Source organism: Littorina saxatilis, linkage group LG2 (assembly GCF_037325665.1).
Source record: "Littorina saxatilis isolate snail1 linkage group LG2, US_GU_Lsax_2.0, whole genome shotgun sequence".
Taxonomy (NCBI): Eukaryota; Metazoa; Mollusca; class Gastropoda; order Littorinimorpha; family Littorinidae; genus Littorina; species Littorina saxatilis.
In genome coordinates, this window is record NC_090246.1 from 9,656,540 (window position 1) to 9,674,349 (window position 17,810).

Consider the following 17,810-nt stretch of genomic DNA (forward strand, 5'->3'; position numbering starts at 1 on the left):
CTGTGACTAAGGTGACCCTCACACTGTTACCAGACACTCCCCGGACTTATATTAAGCCTAGCGCAGAACCGCGCGAGGTGACATGCTACTCATTTCGTGGTGGAGGGTCACAAATGTAGTAATTTCGCCTTACGCGACTTGTTTTCTTCTTTCTTTGTTTCTTTTCTTTATCTTTTTCTTTCTTTCTTTCTTTGTGTTCTACTTTATGTGGTACTTTGATTTACTCCTTTTTGTTCCTCGTTTGATTTGTTTTTTTATTGTAGGATATCACATCGATTATAAATCTTTCGATTATTCCTTTTTAAAAAAACACAAAAGATAAAGTTATGTTCGAATACATTAGCTGCTCATGTATGTGAACAGTGGCAGCAGCACTACACAGATTCGCTGACGAAATCATAATGTAAGCACCAGCTATACTGCAAGCGTAAGCAAATGGTTACAATACACTACTTACGTTTTCATATCTTATTCATCGGCTCGTTGGTCTAGGGGTATGATTCTCGCTTAGGGTGCGAGAGGTCCCGGGTTCAAATCCCGGACGAGCCCTTATATTTTACCATCATTTTTGTTTTCGTTTTCGATAGAAATATTATCGTTGCCTCGTCTTAATGTCACATACGTGTGTCATTTACGCTTAATGTAAACTCAGTGCCATGAAACCAAGTGGAAAATCAATACATTTGTATCTGCAAGCTCGCGCCGCTCATAAGTTTTGTTGTTGGTTCATCATTGTTCGGCATAGAAAACACCAGCTGTCACGCAAAGTCAAGTTATAATGTTTATAATTTGAGTGTTTATACATCGGCTCGTTGGTCTAGGGGTATGATTCTCGCTTTGGGTGCGAGAGGTCCCGGGTTCAAATCCCGGACGAGCCCTGAATTTTTGTAACATTGTTTTCACACGCATCTCGTACAACGTTCATACTGATATTTTTAACAAAAAGTTGAAGAGAGGTGATAAACCTTTGTACACCTCATTTATGTTAGCATCTTCTTCTTCTTCTTCTTCTTCTTCGTTCGTGGGCTTAGACTCCCACGTTCATTCATGTTTTTAGCACGAGTAGATTTTTACGTGTATGACCGTTTTTACCCCGCCATTCAGGCAGACATACGCCGATTTCGGGGGAGTGTGTTACCATCTAAACTAGAAAGCAATACGCCTTGATTCTTCATAACTCCATATCTGGTAAATCAAAATGGACAAGCACATTACATATTATGTGTGTGTGTGTTAAGGGGGGCGGGGGGGACGATTACCTATAGCTCTTGTCTAATGATGAGGCAAAAGGCAAAAACCTAATGCACCTCACACACCAATTCCCCGCCACATCAAAATATTCCAAATAAGTAGAGTATTTTCTTCCTGGTTATGTGCGGCTCGTTGGTCTAGGGGTATGATTCTCGCTTCGGGTGCGAGAGATCCCGGGTTCAATTCCCGGACGAGCCCAACTTTGTCATATATTTTAGCTTATATGGTAGAATTAGACACAAACCCATTTTTTGCGACGTTTTTTTGTGTTTCTTTCCGTCGATTTCTTTGATTTGTTTTGATTTTTTTTTTCGTGGATGTCTTTAATAATATCACAGCTCATATAAGTTGATGATGTCTTGTTTTGTGCTATAAAAGTATTTGTTTGTTTTCCTGTATTCTGCCTGTTTAGGCATATGTCTTTGTGTTTGCTTGCTTGTTTGTTTGTTTGTTTGTTTTGTTTGTTTGTTTAAATCGTTTTGTTTGTTTGTTTTTTTGCTTGCTTGCTTGTTTTTGTGTGTGTGTGTGTGTGTGTGTGTGTATGTGTGTGTGTGTGTGTGAGTGTGTGTGTGTGTGTGTGTGTTTGTGTGTGTGTGTGTGAATGTGTGTGTTTGTGTGTGTGCGTGTGTTTGTGTCAGTGTGTGTGCTTTGCCGGCGCACCGTACGAAGGAAGGGAGATAAACGCGCAAAACACTGGAGAAGATAACGAAGAGTTACTGGGAATGGATGTACAGAAAAACCAAAATCGGTTCAGCGCTGCGCGCTGAGAGAACGCACGTGTTCAAAATTTTCCACGATTGTGTCCGGGGTCTACCTGAATATGCCCACCAAATTTGAAGCAGATCCATCGAGAACTTTGGCCGTGAATCGTGAACACACAGACAGACAGACAGACACACACAAGCCGTATATAGATATAGATATAGAGATAGATGACAGTGGATTTTTCGATAAATAGATTCGACCTTTGCACTTTTACAGTGAGGACAACTTACGGGTACATGCAAGGAAAGCTGCGTTCTGGACAGTGCAGTGACCTTCTAAAAATAGTAACGGGAATATGGATTGACGCCACGCTTTGGGTGCGAGAGGTCCCGGGTTCAAATCCCGGACGAGCCCTGATTTTTTGTAACATTGTTTTCACGCGCATCTTGTACCACGTTCATACTGATAATTATTTTTGATACAAAGTTCAAGAGAGGTACCGGAACGGTTGGCCTAGTGGTAAGGCGTCCGCCCCGTGATCGGGAGGTCGTGGGTTCGAACCCCGGCCGGGTCATACCTAAGACTTTAAAATTGGCAATCTAGTGGCTGCTCCGCCTGGCGTCTGGTATTATGGGGTTAGTGCTAGGACTGGTTGGTCCGGTGTCAGAATAATGTGACTGGGTGAGACATGAAGCCTGTGCTGCGACTTCTGTCTTGTGTGTGGCGCACGTTATATGTCAAAGCAGCACCGCCCTGATATGGCCCTTCGTGGTCGGCTGGGCGTTAAGCAAAACAAACCAACCAACCAATCAAGAGAGGTGGTAAGCTTGTATTGTAGCTCATTTATGTTACCATCTGAACTATAAGGCAATTGCATTAGATTCTTCAAAGAGGTACATTTTAGTAAATTCTCTGTTGTCTTTATAGCTCGTTGATCTAGAGGTATGATTCTCGCTTTGGGTGCGAGAGGTCCCGGGTTTAAATCCCGGTCGAGCCCGTCAATAATTTGTACCGTTTTCTTCTTATTCATTCATGGGCTGAAACTCCCACGTTCACTCATGCTTTTGCACGAATGGGTACGTTTTTACGTGTATGACCGTTTTGTACCCCGCCATTCAGGCAGCCATACGCTGCTTTCGGGGGTTGCTTGATTTTGGGTAGTCGGTTTGTCTGTTTGTTTGTTTGTTTGTTTGCTTGTTTGTTCGGGTTTTTTGTTTTGTGTGTGTGTGTGTGTGTGTGTGTGTGTGTGTGTGTGTGTGTGTGTGTGTGTTTGTTTGTTTGTTTATTCCTTTCTGTTTGTCTTTCTTTCCTTCTGTCTCTCTGTCTTTTTACATTTAGTCAAGTTTTGACTAAGTGTTTTAACATAGATGGGGAATCGAAACGAGGGTCGTGGTGTATACATGTGTGTGTGTGCTTGTGTCTGTGTGTGTGTGTGTGTGTGTGTGTGTATGTGTAGAGCGATTCAGAGATAACTACTGGACCGATCTTCATGACACTTTACATGAGGGTTTCTGAGTATGGTATATGCAGAAGTTTTTTTCATATTTTTGATAAATGTCTTTGATAACGTCATATCCTTTTTTTGTGAAAGTTGAGGCCGCACTGTCACACCCTCATTTTTCGATCAATTTGATTAAAATTTTAGCCAAGTAATCTTCGACGAAGCCCGGACTATGGGACTGTATTTCAGCTTCGAGGCTTACAAATTAATTAATGAGTTTGGTCATTACAAATCTGAAAATGCTAAAATTAAAATTTAAGTAATCGATCCAAAAATGATTTCATCGTATTTTCTAGTTTTTCCTGATTTCAAAAACATATAGATACGTTATGCTTGAATACAAAAAAACAAGCTCAGAAAATTAAAAAGAATACAGAAAAACGTGCTTTCCTGCTTAGCGCAATAGAAGCTACCGCGCTTTACCGTCTTGTGAATTTCACTTCGTTTTGCACGTGAAAAATGAGCGATTTCTTTGTCGCAGGGATTGACAAAGTTGTTTTGTCTTGGTGAAAAAATGCAGTGCGTTCTGTTTCATTCCGTGAGTTCCACAGCTTGACTAAATGTGACCCTCCACCACGGAATGAGTCGCATGTCACCTTTGCATGATTTTCATATTTTTACATTTTCCTAAAGAATTTTTTTACGCTCTATCCAGTGGTGAAAACCGTTTTAGAAAAGAGCAAAAACTTATAAGCCTGTGACTAAGGTGACCCTCACACTGTTACCAGACACTCCCCGGACTTATATTAAGCCTAGCGCAGAACCGCGCGAGGTGACATGCGACTCATTTCGTGGTGGAGGGTCACAAATGTAGTAATTTTCGCCTTACGCGACTTGTTTTCTTCTTTCTTTGTTTCTTTTCTTTATCTTTTTCTTTCTTTCTTTCTTTGTATTCTACTTTATGTGGTACTTTGATTTACTCCTTTTTGTTCCTCGTTTGATTTGTTTTTTTATTGTAGGATATCACATCGATTATAAATCTTTCGATTATTCCTTTTTAAAAAAACACAAAAGATGATACTGTTCGAATACATTAGCTGCTCATGTATGTGAACAGTGGCAGCAGCACTACACAGATAAGCACCAGCTATACTGCAAGCGTAAGCAAATGGTTACAATACACTACTTACGTTTTCATATCTTATTCATCGGCTCGTTGGTCTAGGGGTATAATTCTCGCTTAGGGTGCGAGAGGTCCCGGGTTCAAATCCCGGACGAGCCCTTATATTTTACCATCATTTTTGTTTTCGTTTTCGATAGAAATATTATCGTTGCCTCGTCTTAATGTCACATACGTGTGTCATTTACGCTTAATGTAAACTCAGTGCCATGAAACTAAGTGGAAAATCAATACATTTGTATCTGCAAGCTCGCGCCGCTCATTCCAGCGTCGCGGACGACGCTGGTATCTGTGGTTGGGAAGAACGTGCCTGTGGAGAATTAGTCTCCAAGCCAAAGCGCGCTGACTCTCCAAGCCAAAACAATTTCAAAGCTGAAAAAAATGTACAATTTACGCGAAACGATTAAACACAGCTTTCGGGTGTTTTTTTAAAATCTAAGATGTACATAAATATACCACTCCGACCATAAGGAAAAGAAAAAAGACACACACAAAAAAAGACCGAGAGGAGCCGAGTCAATCCGAGACCAACCGAGAGGACGTGTTTCGCGCCGTTTCGACGTCGTTTGTTCAGATGCGGCCGGTTGGATCAGTTGCGGTCATACAGGGGCGCCTTGCACAAGAAAAGATCTTCAACAATCCCGATCATCATCATGGTACAATAATGTTTTGTGCGCCCCCATGTATGTGTTCTGTGCTAATAATGCACGGTTGTGAAATGTCCGTACACATTTTGTGGCACTATGTAATTGTTAGTGCATCCTCCTGCGGATGCTTCGTGCTAAAAATGCACTTCCATTAAAATATTGTACGCTCATGTCAGTAATATATTTTCAATTGTTTCTCTGTCAATTTCAAGTGTTTGTTTCCAATTACTTCAGTATCTCCCTGTTGCAATTCCAGGTGATTCATTATGCATGTGCCAATTTGAGGTGTTTAATTCTGATTCCTGTATTTACAGTGTAAAATTAAAACTATTGTTTTCAAACATTCCTATGACACCTGGTAATGGTTCTGTGGTTTTGTTTTTAATTTGTATTTTGTTTTTCTGCAATAAATATTTGAAATGGATCTGAGGCCGACTTACTACTTGTAGCACTCTTTTTCACCACATTCCCACGTACAGATATTGCAATATCAACTCTTCCTTTCTACCTGTTTCAAACAAGCTCTATTTTTTAATTTAAAAGTTTTTACTAAATGTCTTAATATAGAGGGGGGAATCGAGACGAGGGTCTTGGTGTATGTGCGTGTGTGTGTGTGTCTGTGTGTCTGTGTGTCTGTCTGTGTGTGTGTGTGTGTGTAGAACGATTCAGACTAAACTACTGGACCGATCTTTATGAAATTTGACATGAGACTTCCTGGGAATGATATTCCAGGACGGTTTTTTTTTTTGGTTTTGTTTTATAAACGTCTTTTATGACGTCATATCCGGCTTTTTTGTACAAGTTGAGGCTGCACTGTCACACCCTCATTTTTCAATCAAATTGATTGAAATTTTGGCCAAGCACTCTTCGACGAAGGCCAGACTTCCGTATTGCATTTCAGTTTGGTGGCTTAAAAATTAATTAATGACTTTGGTCATTAAAAATCTGAAAATTGTAAAAAAATAAATAAATTATAAAACGATCCAAATTTACGTTCATCTTATTCTTCATCCTTTTCTGATTCCAAAAACATATAAATATGTTATATTTGGATTAAAAACAAGCTCTGAAAATTAAAAATATAAAAATTATGATCAAAATTAAATTTCCGAAATCGTTTTAAAAACTATTTCATCTTATTCCTTGTCGGTTCCTGATTCCAAAAACATATAGATATGATATGTTTGGATTAAAAACACGCTCAGAAAGTTAAAACGAAGAGAGGTACAGTAAAGCGTGCTATGAAGCACAGCGCAACCGTTACCGCGCCAAACAGGCTCGTCACTTTCACTGCCTTTTGCACTAGCGGCGGACTACGTTCAGTTTCATTCTGTGAGTTCCACAGCTTGACTAAATGTAGTAATTTCGCCTTACGCGACTTGTTTTTTCTTGTGGCTGTTTGATCAATTCATAGCAAGCATTGACTGAAATAAACAATTTATATATCCAGCACAACATGCAATTCATTGACTTTTGACCCTAACCTTTTAACACTTCCCAAAATAAATCTTTGGTGGACATTGCATCGACGCTGTTCATTTTGAATGAACATTTTTCTTGTAACTTTTGTTGTTGGTTCATCATTGTTCGGCATAGAAAACACCAGCTGTCACGCAAAGTCAAGTTATAATGTTTATGATTTGAGTGTTTATACATCGGCTCGTTGGTCTAGGGGTATGATTCTCGCTTTGGGTGCGAGAGGTCCCGGGTTCAAATCCCGGACGAGCCCTGAATTTTTGTAACATTGTTTTCACACGCATCTCGTACAACGTTCATACTGATATTTTTAACAAAAAGTTGAAGAGAGGTGATAAACCTTTGTACACCTCATTTATGTTAGCATCTTCTTCTTCTTCTTCTTCTTCTTCGTTCGTGGGCTTAGACTCCCACGTTCATTCATGTTTTTAGCACGAGTAGATTTTTACGTGTATGACCGTTTTTACCCCGCCATTCAGGCAGACATACGCCGATTTCGGGGGAGTGTGTTACCACTGATCTAAACTAGAAAGCAATACGCCTTGATTCTTTATAACTCCATATCTGGTAAATCAAAATGAACAAGCACATTACATATTATGTGTGTGGGTGTTAAGGGGGGCGGGGGGGACGATTACCTATAGCTCTTGTCTAATGATGAGGCAAAAGGCAAAAACCTAATGCACCTCACACACCAATTCCCCGCCACATCAAAATATTCCAAATAAGTAGAGTATTTTCTTCCTGGTTTTGTGCGGCTCGTTGGTCTAGGGGTATGATTCTCGCTTCGGGTGCGAGAGGTCCCGGGTTCAATTCCCGGACGAGCCCAACTTTTTCATATATTTTAGCTTATAATTATGGTAGAATTAGACACAAAAACATTTTTTGTGACGTTTTTTTGTGTTTCTTTCCGTCGATTTCTTTGATTTTTTTTGATTTTTTTTTTCGTGGATGTCTTTAATAATATCACAGCTCATATAAGTTGATGATGTCTTGTTTTGTGCTATAAAAGTATTTGTTTGTTTTCCTGTATTCTGCCTGTTTAGGCATATGTCTTTGTGTTTGCTTGCTTGTTTGTTTGTTTGTTTGTTTTGTTTGTTTGTTTAAATCGTTTTGTTTGTTTGGTTGGTTGTTTGTTTGTTTGCTTGCTTGTTTTTGTGTGTGTGTGTGTGTGTGTGTGTGTGTGTGTGTGTGTGTGTGAATGTGTGTGTGTGTGTGTGTGTGTGTTTATGCTTTGCCGGCGCACCGTACGAAGGAAGGGAGATAAACGCGCAAAACACTGGAGAAGATAAGGAAGAGTTACTGGGAATGGATGTACAGAAAAACCAAAATCGGTTCAGCGCTGCGCGCTGAGAGCACGCACATGTTCAAAATTTTCCACGATTGTGTCCGGGGTCTACCTGAATATGCCCACCAAATTTGAAGCAGATCCATCGAGAACTTTGGCCGTGAATCGTGAACACACAGACAGACAGACACACACAAGCCGTATATATAGATATAGAGATAGATGACAGTGGATTTTTCGATGAATAGATTCGACCTTTGCACTTTTACAGTGAGGACAACTTACGGGTACATGCAAGGAAAGCCGCGTTCTGGACAGTGCAGTGGCCTTCTAAAAATAGTAACGGGAATATGGATTGACGCCACGCTTTGGGTGCGAGAGGTCCCGGGTTCAAATCCCGGACGAGCCCTGATTTTTTGTAACATTGTTTTCACGCGCATCTTGTACCACGTTCATACTGATAATTATTTTTGATACAAAGTTCAAGAGAGGTACCGGCACGGTTGGCCTAATGGTAAGGCGTCCGCCCCGTGATCGGGAGGTCGTGGGTTCGAACCCCGGCCGGGTCATACCTAAGACTTTAAAATTGGCAATCTAGTGGCTGCTCCGCCTGGCGTCTGGTATTATGGGGTTAGTGCTAGGACTGGTTGGTCCGGTGTCAGAATAATGTGACTGGGTGAGACATGAAGCCTGTGCTGCGACTTCTGTCTTGTGTGTGGCGCACGTTATATGTCAAAGCAGCACCGCCCTGATATGGCCCTTCGTGGTCGGCTGGGCGTTAAGCAAAACAAACCAACGAACCAATCAAGAGAGGTGGTAAGCTTGTATTGTAGCTCATTTATGTTACCATCTGAACTAGAAGGCAATTGCATTAGATTCTTCAAAGAGGTACATTTTAGTAAATTCTCTGTTGTCTTTATAGCTCGTTGATCTAGAGGTATGATTCTCGCTTTGGGTGCGAGAGGTCCCGGGTTCAAATCCCGGACGAGCGCGTCAATAATTTTTACCTTTTTCTTCTTATTCGTTCATGGGCTGAAACTCCCACGTTCACTCATGCTTTTGCACGAATGGGTTTTTACGTGTATGACCGTTTTGTACCCCGCCATTCAGGCAGCCATACGCTGCTTTCGGGGGTTGCTTGATTTTGGGTAGTTGGTTTGTCTGTTTGTTTGTTTGTTTGTTTGTTTATTTTTTGGTTTTGTGTGTGTGTGTGTGTGTGTGTGTGTGTGTGTGTGTGTGTGTGTGTGTGTGTGTGTGTGTGTGTGTGTGTGTTTGTTTGTTTGTTTATTCCTTTCTGTTTGTCTTTCTTTCCTTCTGTCTCTCTGTCTTTTTTCATTTAGTCAAGTTTTGACTAAGTGTTTTAACATAGATGGGGAATCGAAACGAGGGTCGTGGTGTATACATGTGTGTGTGTGTGTGTGTGTGTGTGTGTGTGTGTGTGTGTGTGTATGTGTAGAGCGATTCAGAGATAACTACTGGACCGATCTTCATGACACTTTACATGAGGGTTTCTGAGTATGGTATATGCAGAAGTTTTTTCATATTTTTGATAAATGTCTTTGATAACGTCATATCCTTTTTTGTAAAAGTTGAGGCCTCATTTTTCAATCAATTTGATTAAAATTTTAGCCAAGTAATCTTCGACGAAGCCCGGACTATGGGACTGTATTTCAGCTTCGAGGCTTACAAATTAATTAATGAGTTTGGTCATTACAAATCTGAAAATGCTAAAATTAAAATTTAAGTAATCGATCCAAAAATGATTTCATCGTATTTTCTAGTTTTTCCTGATTTCAAAAACATATAGATTCGTTATGCTTGAAAACAAAAAAACAAGCTCACAAAATATAAAAAGAATACAGAAAAACGTGCTTTCCTGCTTAGCGCAATAGAAGCTACCGCGTTTTACCGTCTTGTGAATTTCACTTCGTTTTGCACGTGAAAAATGAGCGATTTCTTTGTCGCAGGGATTGACAAAGTTGTTTTGTCTTGGTGAAAAAATGCAGTGCGTTCTGTTTCATTCCGTGAGTTCCACAGCTTGACTAAATGTGACCCTCCACCACGGAATGAGTCGCATGTCACCTTTGCATGATTTTCATATTTTTACATTTTCCTAAAGAATTTTTTTACGCTCTATCCAGTGGTGAAAACCGTTTTAGAAAAGAGCAAAAACTTATAAGCCTGTGACTAAGGTGACCCTCACACTGTTACCAGACACTCCCCGGACTTATATTAAGCCTAGCGCAGAACCGCGCGAGGTGACATGCGACTCATTTCGTGGTGGAGGGTCACAAATGTAGTAATTTCGCCTTACGCGACTTGTTTTCTTCTTTCTTTGTTTCTTTTCTTTATCTTTTTCTTTCTTTCTTTCTTTGTATTCTACTTTATGTGGTACTTTGATTTACTCCTTTTTGTTCCTCGTTTGATTTGTTTTTTTATTGTAGGATATCACATCGATTATAAATCTTTCGATTATTCCTTTTTAAAAAAACACAAAAGATGATACTGTTCGAATACATTAGCTGCTCATGTATGTGAACAGTGGCAGCAGCACTACACAGATTCGCTGACGAAATCATAATGTAAGCACCAGCTATACTGCAAGCGTAAGCAAATGGTTACAATACACTACTTACGTTTTCATATCTTATTCATCGGCTCGTTGGTCTAGGGGTATGATTCTCGCTTAGGGTGCGAGAGGTCCCGGGTTCAAATCCCGGACGAGCCCTTATATTTTACCATCATTTTTGTTTTCGTTTTCGATAGAAATATCATCGTTGCCTCGTCTTAATGTCACATACGTGTGTCATTTACGCTTAATGTAAGCTCAGTGCCATGAAACCAAGTAGAAAATCAATACATTTGTATCTGCAAGCTCGCGCCGCTCATAAGTTTTGTTGTTGGTTCATCATTGTTCGGCTCAGAAAACACCAGCTGTCACGCAAAGTCAAGTTATAATGTTTATGATTTGAGTGTTTATACATCGGCTCGTTGGTCTAGGGGTATGATTCTCGCTTTGGGTGCGAGAGGTCCCGGGTTCAAATCCCGGACGAGCCCTGAATTTTTGTAACATTGTTTTCACACGCATCTCGTACAACGTTCATACTGATATTTTTAACAAAAAGTTGAAGAGAGGTGATAAACCTTTGTACACCTCATTAATTTTATGTTAGCATCATCATCTTCTTCTTCTTCTTCTTCTTCTTCTTCTTCTTCTTCTTCTTCTTCGTTCGTGGGCTTAGACTCCCACGTTCATTCATGTTTTTAGCACGAGTAGATTTTTACGTGTATGACCGTTTTTACCCCGCCATTCAGGCAGACATACGCCGATTTCGGGGGAGTGTGTTACCATCTAAACTAGAAAGCAATACGCCTTGATTCTTCATAACTCCATATCTGGTAAATCAAAATGGACAAGCACATTACATATTCTGTGTGTGTGTTAAGGGGGGGGGGGGCGATTACCTATAGCTCTTGTCTAATGATGAGGCAAAAGGCAAAAACCTAATGCACCTCACACACCAATTCCCCGCCACATCAAAATATTCCAAATAAGTAGAGTATTTTCTTCCTGGTTTTGTGCGGCTCGTTGGTCTAGGGGAATGATTCTCGCTTCGGGTGCGAGAGGTCCCGGGTTCAATTCCCGGACGAGCCCAACTTTGTCATATATTTTAGCTTATATGGTAGAATTAGACACAAACCCATTTTTTGCGACGTTTTTTTGTGTTTCTTTCCGTCGATTTCTTTGATTTTTTTTTGATTTTTTTTTCGTGGATGTCTTTAATAATATCACAGCTCATATAAGTTGATGATGTCTTGTTTTGTGCTATAAAAGTATTTGTTTGTTTTCCTGTATTCTGCCTGTTTACGCATATGTCTTTGTGTTTGCTTGCTTGTTTGTTTGTTTGTTTGTTTTGTTTGTTTGTTTAAATCGTTTTGTTTGTTTGTTTGGTTGTTTTTTTGTTTGCTTGCTTGTTTTGTGTGTGTGTGTGTGTGTGTGTGTGTGTGTGTGTGTGTGTGTGTGTGTGTGTGTGTGTGTGTGTGTGTGTGTGCTTTGCCGGCGCACCGTACGAAGGAAGGGAGATAAACGCGCAAAACACTGGAGAAGATAAGGAAGAGTTACTGGGAATGGATGTACAGAAAAACCAAAATCGGTTCAGCGCTGCGCGCTGAGAGAACGCACATGTTCCAAATTTTCCACGATTGTGTCCGGGGTCTACCTGAATATGCCCACCAAATTTGAAGCAGATCCATCTAGAACTTTGGCCGTGAATCGTGAACACACAGACAGACAGACAGACAGACACACACAAGTCGTATATATAGATACTAGAGGAATACCCGGCTTCGCCGGGGTGAATCGCGAGACAGAGACAGACAGCGTGGCGGTTCATCACAATCACCTCTGCAGGCGAAGTCCTGTCAAACGGGATTGAGAATTTTAGAGCTTATTTCTTAGCCCTATATTATCTGTTGTGGCTTCTCAAATGCCAGAACATACAGACAGACAAAAGCCGCTAGACCCCATCACAAACAGAACTCTACAATCCACAGGTTTTTGCCCACACACACACACACAAACACACACACAGAGAAGCCGTATCTATATATATATATCTATATCTATAAATATATAGAGATAGGTGAGAGTGTATTTTTCGCGTGGCTATAAATTGATTCGACCATTTCACTTTGACAGTAAGAACAACTTACGGGTGGAAGGGAAGCGTTCTGGACAGCGCAGTGACATTCTAAAAATAGTAACTTAGAAACGGGAATATGGGGTGAACGGCGCGAGACAGAGACAGACAGCGTGGCGGTTCATCACATTCACCTTTGAAGGCGAAATCCTGTCAAACGGGATTGAGAATTTTAGAGCTTATTTCTTAGCCCTATATTATCTGCTGTGGCGTCTCACATGCCAGAACATACAGACAGACAAAAGCCGCTAGACCACATCACAAACAGAACTCTACAATACACAGGTTTTTGCCCACACACACACACAAACACACACACACACAGAGAAGCCGTATATATATATATGCATATCTGTATCTATAAATATATAGAGATAGGTGAGAGTGTATTTTTCGCGTGGCTATAAATTGATTCGACCTTTTCACTTTGACAGTAAGAACAACTTACGGGTGCAAGGGAAGCGTTGTGGACAGCGCAGTGGACAGCGCAGTGACATTCTAAAAATAGTAATAGTAACTTACAACTGAACGGGAAAGCCACACGAAGGAAGGGAGATAAACGCCAAACACTGGAGAAGATAAGGAAGAGTTACTTATAATGGTGAAATGAACACAAAAACCAAAATCAGTTCAGCGCTGCGCGCTGAGAGCACGTGTTGAAATATCTCATCGATGATATTGTGTCCGGGGTGTAGCTGAATACGGTGTCCAAATTTGAAAAAGATCCACCGAGAACTTTGGCGTTGTGATGTGGTGTAGCGGCTATGGTGTGTCGGTATGGGGGCCCGGGTAGCTGAGGTGGAACCAAAATCGGTTCAGCGCTGCGCGCTGAGAGCACGTGTTGAAATATCGACCAGGTTGTGTCCTGTACCGGGTCAACCTGAATATGCCCACCAAATTTGAAGCAGATCCATCGAGAACTTTGGCCGTGCATGGCGAATACACAAATACACAAATACACAGATACACAAACACACAGACACACACACAGACACAAGTCGTATATATATATAGATATAGAGATAGATGACAGTGGATTTTTCGATGAATAGATTCGACCTTTGCACTTTTACAGTGAGGACAACTTACGGGTACATGCAAGGAAAGCCGCGTTCTGGACAGTGCAGTGGCCTTCTAAAAATAGTAACGGGAATATGGATTGACGCCACACGAAGGAAAGGAGATAAACGCGCAAAACACTGGAGAAGATAAGGAAGAGTTACTGGGAATGGATGTAGTGGATCTACAGAAAAACCAAAATCGGTTCAGCGGTGCGCGCTGAGAGCACGTGTTGAAAATTCTCATCAACCAGGTTGTGTCCGGGGTCTACCTGAATATGCCCACCAAATTTGAAGCAGATCAATCGAGAACTTTGGCCGTGCATCGCGAACACACAGACAGACGCAAGTCGTATATATATAGACTAGATGAATACCCGCTTCGCCGGGTACGGCTTCGCCGGGAAGAAGTCGAGCCGAATACCCGGCTGCGCCGGGGACCCGGCTTTGCCGGGTGTACGCCGGCTTTGCCGGCGCACGGCACGAAAGAAGGGAGATAAACGCGCAAAACACTGGAGAAGAGTAGTGACCTTCTAAAAATAGTATAACGGGAATATGGATTGAGCGTTGTCGACAGTGACCTTCTAAAAATAGAAACGGGAATATGGATTGACGCCACACGAAGGAAGGGAGGTAAACGCTGAAAACACTGGAGAAGATAAGGAAGAGTTACTGGAAATGGATCCAGAGAAAAACCAAAATCGGTTCAGCGCTGCGCGCTGAGAGCACGTGTTGAAAATTCTCATCGACCAGATTGTGTCCAGAGTCTCTCTGAATAAGCCCACCAAATTTGAAGCAGATCCATCGAGAACTTTGGCCGTGCATCGCGCACAGACACACAGACACTAGTCGTATATAGATACATATCCCATGACCTCCCTTCTTTGTCTCTGTTACTTCAGTATGGGTATATATGTTGTATTTTTATAGCTCAATAAATACATCATGGACTCCAAAAAATATATGATAGTGCAGATTCCGATTTGGGCAAAGAACTACTTTCCTCCCGACCTTTGACCTCGCGCCGAACAATGTGACACATTTGTATGAAGTTCCAAAATCGTATTGCACGGCTCAGAAAACCATATCAGTTGCACGCAAAAATGAATCTCAGAACTGATCTGATGTATGAGATGCAATAAGCAAACGTTTCTTTCATTATGAAAGCAATGCAGGTCGAAAAAAACGAACATTCAACTTACAAGATAACCAGATGCTAGCGAACCAAAACAAAAACACGAGTACCCTCCCTTGCATCGTTAGCAGACGACTTTTGAGAATCTGTCGGTAGTGTGTTTTGGTGTGCGTCTTCAGTTTCTCTGGCAGTGTCGGTGTGGGAACTGACAGAAGCTAGGGAGCACAGATAATAGAAGCCCTGTCACATAGACTAATCACACAATCAATACACATTTGGCTCATGTTTTAAATGACAGTTTCGAGTTTGTTAGTCAAACTCAAAGCAACAACACTGTCACTGGTGACATGCGCAGCGAGACCGAAAAGCGTCCTTTACCTGGCACGGTTGGGCTTCGCTATCAAACATCGGCTGTTTCACGTGTTTTGCGAGCAAGTCTACTCTTTTGCCTGGCTCTGCAGTAAGTCCACATTGGCGATGAAGGTATCCAAGAACTTAACATGTGTGTATTTTTCCGTAATCCAGTCATATTCCTTCAAAATGCAATCAATCGGCGGTGACAGACGTGTCGGTCGCGTTTTCCTCACACCCATACCAGTTTAAGTTCATCCATGCAAACACACTCGCAAAACAGTTTATCACGTAGATACATTTCAAATAGGGAGCAAATGGTTAAATCTAAACCTACATATTTGTTCCCTAAAATTTGCTTCTCTGTCAATAAGCCTAATTACACACGTTCGAGAAAAACAACGTGGAATCGATTCTGAATCGAGTAAGCCAAATGGGTCCCAAACCCGTTTCGCCCGTTCTGCCGACCTGAAACGCAAAACAAAAGAATTGTGCGCTTCAACTAAATTAATTTCTATACGACTTCATTACTTTCTTGCAACTTATGAACCTTTACTTAAAGCTTTTAAATGGTCTGAAAGTAGTGTTACCGCGTACTTATCGATGCACTCATTCGTTTTATTTTTTCAGCGACGGTCACTTAGTTTAAGGTTGCAAAAGGGCTAAGTCTCGCTGGCAACACTGTTTTACCCTGCACAGATCGCAACAGTGCCGCCAGTAGTCTACACTTTGTGTTTGATGGTAGAATGGGATATACAGATTACAACACTCGTGGTTTTTTATATGGCTTGTATTTCAGTCAAGACCCAGCGGGAATATCAATCGAGAGCCACTCGCCAGAGGCTCGTGTCTCCCGATGATATTCATCCGCTGGGTCTTGACTGAAATACAAGCCATATAAAAAACCACTCGTGTTGTAACCTATACATACAACTCTACGCTGTTTCGCTGACGAAATCACGAAGAGAGCCCAAGCTTTGCAATTAACTTTATAAGATTTGCTTCAGTATTCATTGGCTCGTTGGTCTAGGGGTATGATTCTCGCTTAGGGTGCGAGAGGTCCCGGGTTCAAATCCCGGACGAGCCCTTATATTTTTAACATCTTTTTTGTTTCCGATTTTGATTGAAATATTATCGTCGTCTCGTCTTATTATCACATACGCGTGTCATTTATGCTTAATGTAAGCTCAGTGCCAAGAACCAAGTAGAAAATCAATAATTTTTTTAATCTGCAAGCTCGCGCCGCTCTTTAGTTGTTGGTTCAACATATGTTGTTCGGTTCAGAAAAGCACACGGTGTCACACAAACTCAAGTTGAAATGTCAATGATTTGCGAGTTTATACATCGGCTCGTTGGTCTAGGGGTATGATTCTCGCTTTGGGTGCGAGAGGTCCCGGGTTCAAATCCCGGACGAGCCCTGATTTTTTGTAACATTGTTTTCACGCGCATCTTGTACCACGTTCATACTGATAATTATTTTTAATACAAAGTTCAAGAGAGGTGGTAAGCTTTTATTGCAGCTCATTTATGTTACCATCTGAACTAGAAGGCAATTGCATATCATTCTTCAAAGCTCCATGTCTGGTGAGGGGTGGGGGAGGTACATTTTTGTAAATTCTCTGTTGTCTTTATAGCTCGTTGATTCTCGCTTTGGGTTTGGGAGGTCCCGGGTTCAAATCCCGGACGAGCCCGTCGCTAATTTGTACATTTTTCTTCTTTTTTCTAGTTATGGGGATGGAGGGTGGGGGGAGCGAGGATGAGCACAAACTTTTGTCTAATAATTAGGCAAAAGGCAAACACTAAAGGACCCCACACACCCATCCCCCATCCCCCACCAGACCAATATTCCATAGCCTACCACCCCCACCCCTCCTCATACCCCTGTGGTTAAAACCTCGTTTCAGAACGCAGCTCAGGTAAATTTCTGTCAGCAACTGTTCACACAGCATTGCGTAACAGGGTAACAGGTAAATGTGAGGTGTAAATTCCCTTTTGTCTTTAGAGTGGCTCGTTGGTCTAGGGGTATGATTCTCGCTTTGGGTGCGAGAGGTCCCGGGTTCAAATCCCGGACGAGCCCGTCAATAATTTTTACCTTTTTCTTCTTATTCGTTCATGGGCTGAAACTCCCACGTTCACTCATGCTTTTACACGAATGGGTTTTTACGTGTATGACCGTTTTGTACACCGCCATTCAGGCAGCCATACGCTGCTTTTGGGGGTTGCTTGATTTTGGGTAGTTGGTTTGTCTGTTTTTCTGTTTGTTTGTTTGTTTGTTTGTTTGTTCGGTTTTTTTGTTTTGTGTGTGTGTGTGTGTGTGTTTGTTTGTTTGTTTGTTTGTTTATTCCTTTCTGTTTGTCTTTCTTTCCTTCTGTCTCTCTGTCTTTTTACATTTAGTCAAGTTTTGACTAAGTGTTTTAACATAGATGGGGAATCGAAACGAGGGTCGTGGTGTATACATGTGTGTGTGTGCTTGTGTCTGTGTGTGTGTGTGTATGTGTAGAGCGATTCAGAGATAACTACTGGACCGATCTTCATGACACTTTACATGAGGGTTTCTGAGTATGGTATATGCAGAAGT

General features: G+C 41.4%; 13 non-coding genes across 13 annotated transcripts; all 13 read left to right on the forward strand.

The window, feature by feature from the left end:
• The first annotated feature begins 477 nt into the window (after nucleotides 1-477).
• On the forward strand, nucleotides 478-549 carry Trnap-agg (transfer RNA proline (anticodon AGG)). The gene has a single exon. It is a non-coding gene; the product is annotated as a tRNA-Pro (tRNA).
• Nucleotides 550-806: 257 nt separating this feature from the next.
• Nucleotides 807-878, forward strand: Trnap-ugg (transfer RNA proline (anticodon UGG)). Its single transcript has one exon. It is a non-coding gene; the product is annotated as a tRNA-Pro (tRNA).
• A 499-nt stretch (nucleotides 879-1,377) lies between these two features.
• Nucleotides 1,378-1,449, forward strand: Trnap-cgg (transfer RNA proline (anticodon CGG)). Its single transcript has one exon. It is a non-coding gene; the product is annotated as a tRNA-Pro (tRNA).
• Nucleotides 1,450-4,607: 3,158 nt separating this feature from the next.
• On the forward strand, nucleotides 4,608-4,679 carry Trnap-agg (transfer RNA proline (anticodon AGG)). Its single transcript has one exon. It is a non-coding gene; the product is annotated as a tRNA-Pro (tRNA).
• Nucleotides 4,680-6,881: 2,202 nt separating this feature from the next.
• On the forward strand, nucleotides 6,882-6,953 carry Trnap-ugg (transfer RNA proline (anticodon UGG)). The gene has a single exon. It is a non-coding gene; the product is annotated as a tRNA-Pro (tRNA).
• A 503-nt stretch (nucleotides 6,954-7,456) lies between these two features.
• On the forward strand, nucleotides 7,457-7,528 carry Trnap-cgg (transfer RNA proline (anticodon CGG)). The gene has a single exon. It is a non-coding gene; the product is annotated as a tRNA-Pro (tRNA).
• A 1,380-nt stretch (nucleotides 7,529-8,908) lies between these two features.
• Nucleotides 8,909-8,980, forward strand: Trnap-ugg (transfer RNA proline (anticodon UGG)). Its single transcript has one exon. It is a non-coding gene; the product is annotated as a tRNA-Pro (tRNA).
• A 1,664-nt stretch (nucleotides 8,981-10,644) lies between these two features.
• On the forward strand, nucleotides 10,645-10,716 carry Trnap-agg (transfer RNA proline (anticodon AGG)). Its single transcript has one exon. It is a non-coding gene; the product is annotated as a tRNA-Pro (tRNA).
• A 257-nt stretch (nucleotides 10,717-10,973) lies between these two features.
• On the forward strand, nucleotides 10,974-11,045 carry Trnap-ugg (transfer RNA proline (anticodon UGG)). The gene has a single exon. It is a non-coding gene; the product is annotated as a tRNA-Pro (tRNA).
• Nucleotides 11,046-11,571: 526 nt separating this feature from the next.
• Trnap-cgg (transfer RNA proline (anticodon CGG)) lies at nucleotides 11,572-11,643 on the forward strand. Its single transcript has one exon. It is a non-coding gene; the product is annotated as a tRNA-Pro (tRNA).
• Nucleotides 11,644-16,247: 4,604 nt separating this feature from the next.
• Trnap-agg (transfer RNA proline (anticodon AGG)) lies at nucleotides 16,248-16,319 on the forward strand. The gene has a single exon. It is a non-coding gene; the product is annotated as a tRNA-Pro (tRNA).
• Nucleotides 16,320-16,578: 259 nt separating this feature from the next.
• Trnap-ugg (transfer RNA proline (anticodon UGG)) lies at nucleotides 16,579-16,650 on the forward strand. Its single transcript has one exon. It is a non-coding gene; the product is annotated as a tRNA-Pro (tRNA).
• A 587-nt stretch (nucleotides 16,651-17,237) lies between these two features.
• On the forward strand, nucleotides 17,238-17,309 carry Trnap-ugg (transfer RNA proline (anticodon UGG)). The gene has a single exon. It is a non-coding gene; the product is annotated as a tRNA-Pro (tRNA).
• Nucleotides 17,310-17,810: the final 501 nt, after the last annotated feature.